Raw genomic sequence first — 7,500 nt, 5'->3', positions numbered from 1 at the left:
GGCGAAACCACATGCAATACCTCCATCTATGCGAATCTGACAACACTACGTCCGCCATGTCGAGCGCACCGCAAAACACACCGCCATCTGTAGGTCTCCCGCAACATGACCTCCTGCAACGACGATACCGGCATCTATGAGACGCCAAGCCGACTAAGACAGCCATGGGCCCACAGTGCCCTTCTTTCGACCCCACCCACAAAGCCTGCATCCTCTGTCGACAACAGCACCCCAACGCCAGCGCCTCTGCCGCACGAAGTCGTGGACCGGCAATCACTCCACCTGCACCCGTTCGTGCCCCACCCCAACCGCTCGACTCGCAACTCCAGCGGATGAACGGCGGACTTTGCTCGCACTCGCAATGTGCAATCCACCCCTATAACGTGCGTTTCATGAAGAGTTATGTCCAATATGCGACATTCCCGCTGTCCATATACATGAGCTGCGAGCTGTACCACGTACGAGCTACAGACGCGATCGCGTTGCTCTCTGTACGAATGCAGATGCTCAGCGGCAGCTAGGAGGCGCTCCATCCATGTCGGTACCGGTGAGCGTTGCACTCGCAGTCGCAAAAACGTACGGCAAGTATATTACTCGGAAGAGTCAATGACAGTCCAAGCCCCCCTGCGTGGGAAGAGTCTTCCTAGGCCATGACCCACCGGAAGGGCGCAGCGTCCCCCACCCCAGACATGTGACGTCACACTATCGGTATTGACGACTAGACTGATTCCTTATAATCATTTGCGATACACCGGTGGAAGCTGCCGAGACGAGTAACTACATAGCGGGCTCGCCGTGTCACTAATGTACAGAGATACAATAGTTTCGACTGGAACCGGATTAAACGTATACACGGCGCTGATTAGTAATAGATAGAGCCATCAGAATACAGATAATGTATACAACTGTCCGTATACATGCTGAAAGACTCTGCTCACAATCACACGTCAGCCAGACACTCTTATCACGCACTACTCTCTGCCTGTAACAGGCACACAGACAATATGTAAGCACCAGCATGGAACAACACCCAGTGCATCCTCTCTGCCACATTAGACAATCCACACTATCATAACCAGACCGGGAGGTCCACTCACAAAACAGAATATCTCACCCTTCCGACAACCACCATTGCTCAGCTAAGCCACCAACACCCACACATGTCCTACACAGGGGTGCACCCAACATCACAATACTGCCTCCTGTCACACCACACAAACAATGGCAGGAATGAAAGACACAGGTCTGCCACAAGCATGGAATCAGAGCGCCGCCTGTTATGAGCCAAAGGTGCACCCTGACGTGGCAAATCAGATGATGCCGCAGTCATTTACTTACGATAATCACAATCAACAAACCGGCCCCCCCCCCCCCCCCCCCCAAAACACCTTTCCTTACAACAATGTGTACCTTAACCTAACCCGTATTGTACCTTAACCTAACCCGTATTGTACCTTAACCTAACCCGTATTGTACCTTAACCTAACCCGTATTGTACCTTAACCTAACCCGTATTGTACCTTAACCTAACCCGTATTGTACCTTAACCTAACCCGTATTGTACCTTAACCTAACCCGTATTGTACCTTAACCTAACCCGTATTGTACCTTAACCTAACCCGTATTGTGCCTTAACCTAACCCGTATTGTGCCTTAACCTAACCCGTATTGTGCCTTAACCTAACCCGTATTGTGCCTTAACCTAACCCGTATTGTGCCTTAACCTAACCCGTATTGTGCCTTAACCTAACCCGTATTGTGCCTTAACCTAACCCGTATTGTGCCTTAACCTAACCCGTATTGTGCCTTAACCTAACCCGTATTGTGCCTTAACCTAACCCGTATTGTGCCTTAACCTAACCCGTATTGTGCCTTAACCTAACCCGTATTGTGCCTTAACCTAACCCGTATTGTGCCTTAACCTAACCCGTATTGCGCCTTAACCTAACCCGTATTGCGCCTTAACCTAACCCGTATTGCGCCTTAACCTAACCCGTATTGCGCCTTAACCTAACCTATATTGCGCCTTAACCTAACCTATATTGCGCCTTAACCTAACCTATATTGCGCCTTAACGTAACCCGCGTTGCGCCTTAACGTAACCCGCGTTGCGCCTTAACGTAACCCGCGTTGCGCCTTAACGTAGCCCGCGTTGCGCCTTAACCTAACCCGCGTTGCGCCTTAACCTAACCCGCGTTGCGCCTTAACCTAACCCGCGTTGCGCCTTAACCTAACCCGCGTTGCGCCTTAACCTAACCCGCGTTGCGCCTTAACCTAACCCGCGTTGCGCCTTAACCCAACCCGCGTTGCGCCTTAACCCAACCCGCGTTGGGCCTTAACCCAACACACGTTGGGCCTTAACCCAACACACGTTGGGCCTTAACCCAACACACGTTGGGCCTTAACCCAACACACGTTGGGCCTTAACCCAACACACGTTGGGCCTTAACCCAACACACGTTGGGCCTTAACCCAACACACGTTGGGCCTTAACCCAACACACGTTGGGCCTTAACCCAACACACGTTGGGCCTTAACCCAACACACGTTGGGCCTTAACCCAACACACGTTGGGCCTTAACCCAACACACGTTGGGCCTTAACCCAACACACGTTGGGCCTTAACCCAACACACGTTGGGCCTTAACCCAACACACGTTGGGCCTTAACCCAACACACGTTGGGCCTTAACCCAACACACGTTGGGCCTTAACCCAACACACGTTGGGCCTTAACCCAACACACGTTGGGCCTTAACCCAACACACGTTGGGCCTTAACCCAACACACGTTGGGCCTTAACCCAACACACGTTGGGCCTTAACCCAACACACGTTGGGCCTTAACCCAACACACGTTGGGCCTTAACCCAACACACGTTGGGCCTTAACCCAACACACGTTGGGCCTTAACCCAACACACGTTGGGCCTTAACCTGCTCTGTAATTGTCATACGACGCGTTAAATTAGTGTAGTGTTGCCTAACTGCAACCCCCGCAATATAGTTTGCTACCCGCACTGCCCGGTCCCCAGAGTATCGCTTCATGTTAAACACCTTGCAGCTATACACTGTAATGCGGATGGCAGCAGGACGTACATGCTCAATGCCCTTCGCAGTTGTTCATTGGCATTCGCATGGCGAAGCACAGCCTACGTTGTGGTACGGCTTGTGTCAACTGTCCGCTGATGTTGTACGTCCAAATCACACACTGTACTGCACATTGGTCCTCATGTACTGAATGATACATCGTGGTACATGTGTGACCGTACCACGACTGCGCCAACAACGGCGAACCATACGGTCCAAATATTGTGCACTCAGCTACGTGTCGTCTCCCTATAAGAGCTGGATTGCAGTATGGTATGCCGTGGATGGCGATCAGCATGAGCCGTCTGTTGATGTAGTGGCGCGTGTTGTCAGACGTAGTCGTCTCTTCTCACTCACCGTGATAGCATGGTGCACTGCGTTCCACATCTGCGACATGCGACAGAGGCCGGTTGACAGTCGTTCGCGCAATGGACATCGCATACGTACGGGGGCCACCTTCCACGTGTTCGCGAAGCGTGCACATGTTGTTGCGTGTATGTGGGCAGACATAGTGTGTCGTGACACCTGACACAGGCATGCAACAATCGTTGAATTTGCAAATGGCGATGGACGTCTACGTTTGCTGGTGACGTTACGCAAATGAACAACTGGTAAACCGTTGTGGTGCGGTTGTTCTCGCTAGAGGTGAATCAGTGATGGCGACGATCGGTTGAGCTACCAACCGGTTGTTTCAGCGATACCCACCATGCCCACGAACGTGAATGGCATGTGGGTGTGAAGCGATACGCGGCGGTGGCTGGGTGGGACCGTCCCCGGCCGGTGAGGGGGGGCCTCCCGGCGTGCTGGCCGCGCGGTGCGTGGGCGCACGCGCTACAGCCGGCTGGTGGGGGCGGCCAGTGGCAGGCGCGCCGGCCGACGGAGGCGGCAGGCGGCGCAGCTGCGCGCCGGCGCACCCTGCACGCGGCGCCGTGCGGCCAAAGTAGGTCCTCGCGGGCCCGGTGCGAAGCGCGGTGGACATCTGCAGTGTGCTGGTCCGATTGAGGACTGTGTGCGCTGAGGATGCGCCGCCGCCCGGCGCTCGGCGCCGCGACGCCGTCTGCTGCTCGGTCGCCTCTGCGGTTCTCGCAGGTGGTTTGTATCGCAGCTGTGCGGACGTGTTGGCGCGTTCGCTTCGGCACCCAAGTGGGGCTTTTGTCCTTCTGTGGCGCTGGCGTTGGAGCTGCCGGCCACCGTAGGTGGCGCGTGTTGTCTCCCGCCGGCAATGCCACGACAGCACGCTCCCGGGCCTCTGTCGGCAGCGGCAAGCTCAGTTGGGAGCACGGGTGGTCGCACCTAAAGCGTCTACTCGCCAAACTCCGGGCGATTGCGCCTCTCTCGAACCCGACCAAGTACTTAGGACGGCGCTGCGCGCCGCCGGGACCTGAGAGGGTTTCGAGGTGTATTGTGCAGGGGAGCTCAGCCTCCTCCTGTTTGCAGAATAATTGAGCGGACGCTTGCGTGTTCGCGCGGGCCCCCGGGACACACTCCCGGGCGGCCGGCTGCTCAGCTCTAGTTGACGCAGCTCCCTGGTTGATCCTGCCAGTAGTCATATGCTTGTCTCAAAGATTAAGCCATGCATGTCTCAGTACAAGCCGCATTAAGGTGAAACCGCGAATGGCTCATTAAATCAGTTATGGTTCCTTAGATCGTACCCACGTTACTTGGATAACTGTGGTAATTCTAGAGCTAATACATGCAAACAGAGTCCCGACCAGAGATGGAAGGGACGCTTTTATTAGATCAAAACCAATCGGTCGGCTCGTCCGGTCCGTTTGCCTTGGTGACTCTGAATAACTTTGGGCTGATCGCACGGTCCTCGTACCGGCGACGCATCTTTCAAATGTCTGCCTTATCAACTGTCGATGGTAGGTTCTGCGCCTACCATGGTTGTAACGGGTAACGGGGAATCAGGGTTCGATTCCGGAGAGGGAGCCTGAGAAACGGCTACCACATCCAAGGAAGGCAGCAGGCGCGCAAATTACCCACTCCCGGCACGGGGAGGTAGTGACGAAAAATAACGATACGGGACTCATCCGAGGCCCCGTAATCGGAATGAGTACACTTTAAATCCTTTAACGAGTATCTATTGGAGGGCAAGTCTGGTGCCAGCAGCCGCGGTAATTCCAGCTCCAATAGCGTATATTAAAGTTGTTGCGGTTAAAAAGCTCGTAGTTGGATTTGTGTCCCACGCTGTTGGTTCACCGCCCGTCGGTGTTTAACTGGCATGTATCGTGGGACGTCCTGCCGGTGGGGCGAGCTGAAGGCGTGCGACGCGCCTCGTGCGTGCTCGTGCTCCCGAGGCGGACCCCGTTGCAATCCTACCAGGGTGCTCTTGAGTGAGTGTCTCGGTGGGCCGGCACGTTTACTTTGAACAAATTAGAGTGCTTAAAGCAGGCAGCCCGCCTGAATACTGTGTGCATGGAATAATGGAATAGGACCTCGGTTCTATTTTGTTGGTTTTCGGAACCCGAGGTAATGATTAATAGGGACAGGCGGGGGCATTCGTATTGCGACGTTAGAGGTGAAATTCTTGGATCGTCGCAAGACGAACAGAAGCGAAAGCATTTGCCATGTATGTTTTTCATTAATCAAGAACGAAAGTTAGAGGTTCGAAGGCGATCAGATACCGCCCTAGTTCTAACCATAAACGATGCCAGCCAGCGATCCGCCGCAGTTCCTCCGATGACTCGGCGGGCAGCCTCCGGGAAACCAAAGCTTTTGGGTTCCGGGGAAGTATGGTTGCAAAGCTGAAACTTAAAGGAATTGACGGAAGGGCACCACCAGGAGTGGAGCCTGCGGCTTAATTTGACTCAACACGGGAAACCTCACCAGGCCCGGACACCGGAAGGATTGACAGATTGGATAGCTCTTTCTTGATTCGGTGGGGTGTGGTGCATGGCCGTTCTTAGTTGGTGGAGCGATTTGTCTGGTTAATTCCGATAACGAACGAGACTCTAGCCTGCTAACTAGTCGCGTGACATCCTTCGTGCTGTCAGCGATTACTTTTCTTCTTAGAGGGGACAGGCGGCTTCTAGCCGCACGAGATTGAGCAATAACAGGTCTGTGATGCCCTTAGATGTTCTGGGCCGCACGCGCGCTACACTGAAGGAATCAGCGTGTCTTCCTAGGCCGAAAGGTCGGGGTAACCCGCTGAACCTCCTTCGTGCTAGGGATTGGGGCTTGCAATTGTTCCCCATGAACGAGGAATTCCCAGTAAGCGCGAGTCATAAGCTCGCGTTGATTACGTCCCTGCCCTTTGTACACACCGCCCGTCGCTACTACCGATTGAATGATTTAGTGAGGTCTTCGGACTGGTACGCGGCATTGACTCTGTCGTTGCCGATGCTACCGGAAAGATGACCAAACTTGATCATTTAGAGGAAGTAAAAGTCGTAACAAGGTTTCCGTAGGTGAACCTGCGGAAGGATCATTACCGACTAGACTGCATGTCTTTCGATGTGCGTGTCGTGTCGCGCAACACGCTACCTGTACGGCTCGCAGTAGCCGTGCGCCGCGTGCGGAACCACGCGTGCTTCTCAAAACTAACGCCAATGTTGTGTGGTACGAGCGCTGAAGCGCTGGAGCGGCTGGCCTGCGGCACCTGCGCCTGGCGCCGGTTTTGAATGACGTTCGCCCGACTGCCTGTCCGCTCCGGTGTGGAGCCGTACGACGCCCATCGGCCGTGAGGCTGTTGGACACAGAACGCTTGAACAGGGGCCGCCACACGCTACGTCCCGCCTATGCAACTGTCTTGAAAGAGACAGTGGAAACTAAGAAAAGATCACCCAGGACGGTGGATCACTCGGCTCGTGGGTCGATGAAGAACGCAGCAAATTGCGCGTCGACATGTGAACTGCAGGACACATGAACATCGACGTTTCGAACGCACATTGCGGTCCATGGATTCCGTTCCCGGGCCACGTCTGGCTGAGGGTCGGCTACGTATACTGAAGCGCGCGGCGTTTGCCCCGCTTCGCAGACCTGGAGCGTCGCGGCCGCCTGTGGGGCCGGCCGCGCCTCCTTAAACGTGCGATGCGCGCCCGTCGCCTGGCGGTTCGCATACCGGTACTTACTCGGTAGCGTGCACAGCCGGCTGGCGGTGTGGCGTGCGACACCTCGTACAACGACCTCAGAGCAGGCGAGACTACCCGCTGAATTTAAGCATATTACTAAGCGGAGGAAAAGAAACTAACAAGGATTCCCCCAGTAGCGGCGAGCGAACAGGGAAGAGTCCAGCACCGAACCCCGCAGGCTGCCGCCTGTCGTGGCATGTGGTGTTTGGGAGGGTCCACTACCCCGACGCCTCGCGCCGAGCCCAAGTCCAACTTGAATGAGGCCACGGCCCGTAGAGGGTGCCAGGCCCGTAGCGGCCGGTGCGAGCGTCGGCGGGACCTCTCCTTCGAGTCGGGTTGC

General features: G+C 55.2%; 2 non-coding genes and 1 pseudogene across 2 annotated transcripts; all 3 read left to right on the top strand.

The window, feature by feature from the left end:
- Positions 1-4,610: 4,610 nt before the first annotated feature.
- Positions 4,611-6,520, top strand: LOC124591104. The gene has a single exon (XR_006976953.1). It is a non-coding gene; the product is annotated as a small subunit ribosomal RNA (ribosomal RNA).
- Positions 6,521-6,869: 349 nt separating this feature from the next.
- Positions 6,870-7,024, top strand: LOC124591114. The gene has a single exon (XR_006976960.1). It is a non-coding gene; the product is annotated as a 5.8S ribosomal RNA (ribosomal RNA).
- A 187-nt stretch (positions 7,025-7,211) lies between these two features.
- Positions 7,212-7,500, top strand: part of LOC124591112 — a 4,236-nt pseudogene continuing 3,947 nt past the window's right edge.

The sequence above is a fragment of the Schistocerca americana genome, unplaced genomic scaffold, assembly GCF_021461395.2.
Source record: "Schistocerca americana isolate TAMUIC-IGC-003095 unplaced genomic scaffold, iqSchAmer2.1 HiC_scaffold_806, whole genome shotgun sequence".
In the NCBI taxonomy this organism is placed as follows: domain Eukaryota; kingdom Metazoa; phylum Arthropoda; class Insecta; order Orthoptera; family Acrididae; genus Schistocerca; species Schistocerca americana.
This window is presented reverse-complemented; position numbering and strand designations above follow the sequence as displayed.